Source organism: Pteropus medius, unplaced genomic scaffold (assembly GCF_902729225.1).
Source record: "Pteropus medius unplaced genomic scaffold, Ma_sr-lr_union100, whole genome shotgun sequence".
NCBI classification, from domain to species: domain Eukaryota; kingdom Metazoa; phylum Chordata; class Mammalia; order Chiroptera; family Pteropodidae; genus Pteropus; species Pteropus medius.
The window spans coordinates 60,458,158-60,459,742 of NW_024349800.1; positions in this window are offsets into that span (position 1 = coordinate 60,458,158).

Genomic DNA, 1,585 nt, shown 5'->3' on the forward strand with positions numbered 1-1,585 from the left:
CCTTCCCCACCCATCTTCGCGCACGTTTCTCCTTTGCTCGCCGCTCCCGCGGCCGGTTTATTTCGCACTCATCTTCCTGCGCAGTGGGGATTCCTTCGAGCAGCTTCGGTCATTCACGTGGTTTCTGTTATGTGTCTGCGTTCGTTACGAGCCTCAGTCTAACAGGCACATCTGCGATGTCTTCTCATTTTGGTACAATCGGGGTTTTCTTTCTCTTCCCTTTCACCCGGAAAATCTTGACGCGTTTCAATGATGGAACCGACGCCGCAGGAAAAGCCAGGCTGGACAATCGCCTTCTCGCCAAAGGTCTTAGTCACTCCTATTTCCTCTCTTCCATCGTGCTATTTGGCTTAAAGTGGGCGGTGGCGCTGGTGAGGAGGGACAAGGGGGTAAAAACCGAAATGATTTAACTCGTCACTACACAATGTAGAGGCCCGCGGGGAAAGAAAGGTATAGGCTCTGAGATCGGAGAGACCTCGTTTTGAACCCTTACTGGGTATTTTGGCTTTTTCTTTTTTTTTAAAGATCATTCAATTGCCTTCCAGATTTAAAGGCATGTTTAGATATCTCATGCACCCAGCATTTATGTGTGAGATGTGAGGTACAGTGCCATCTTAATTTTTTTTTTAATGGATAGCCCATGGTAACGATACCATTTTTTTGGTTTGTCTTTCTTTTCCTACTGATTTGAAATACCTTTATCATATACTATATAGATAATTTATAGGTCTGTTTCTGGATTCACTGTCCTGTTCCATGGATTTTTCTGTCTCTGTGCCAGGGCCACAAGTTTTAATTACTGCCGGAAAGCTTACGTTTCTGAGCCAGAATATCCATGGATACTCGTAATTCAATTTTTTACAAGAATAAAAGGGTAGTTACAGAATCCGTTGTTCCTACAAGCCATCTGGTATTCCCCAACGCTTGTAAAAATAATGTAAAACAATCAGACTTCTATTTGATTATTTTAGAAGTCATTTTGAGCATCCTATTTAATAAGACATTTGTTAAATCTTTATACTGAGGAGAAGTAGAATTCTGACTGATTCGTTTATGAGATGTTTGTTCCATGGGGACTAGATGATTTTCAGGTCTACTAAAACAAACCAAATTTGGGCAAATTTTCTCTTGGTTTTCAGTCCTGGCGCTGGTAGACAGTTCACGCACACCCCGCGTCACACCACGTTGAGTGTAAGGTGGGCTGCTGTGTTCCTTTATTCTTGACCTGGGAGCCTCCTTCTAGATTCATAACTGGTGCTTACGGCCATGGGCAAAGTCAAGTTGTCACAACTTTCAGGGGTTTGGGGGTGGGTCAATCACAGGCCATCGATGGTCACCTGCACAGTCAGTAACTTTCACTGGAAACTCTCTGAGGATTATTCTAGAGCACATCTCTTAATGGCTTTAAAAAAAAAAAAGAATTTCATAAATCTTTTTTAAATTCCCCAATTTGAATAGTAAATAGAGTTTGGAGGCTATTTAGGGAGAGGGGGAGCATTTACTGAGCACCCGGTTTATTTTGTCAACACTGAGACCCTTCACCTACACTGTTCAGAGTCCTAGGGCCCACAGAAGCAGCTGGGCC